Genomic DNA, 298 nt, shown 5'->3' on the forward strand with positions numbered 1-298 from the left:
CCATATTTTTTCCACAAGAGAGCGGCCTCAGTTGTTGCTGAGAGAAAATACGTATTCTGTGTGAAAGGCCCTCCTTTGATGAGAAGTAAAATAATGAATAAACAGGTAAGTTTACAAAGTCAATTAGGCGCAGTCTGCAAATTTTCATCGTTGAAACTAATGCTGAAACGGCATTCCAAAATATCTCCTTTGTGTAAGATATATATGATTTTTAGAATGTTGAATTCGGCGATCAACTCAAGTGCATTTGCTTGATTACAGATTGATGCAGTGCGCTGGGTGTTAGTGATGTAAGGCA

This window comes from Penaeus monodon, chromosome 31, assembly GCF_015228065.2.
Source record: "Penaeus monodon isolate SGIC_2016 chromosome 31, NSTDA_Pmon_1, whole genome shotgun sequence".
Lineage (NCBI taxonomy): Eukaryota > Metazoa > Arthropoda > Malacostraca > Decapoda > Penaeidae > Penaeus > Penaeus monodon.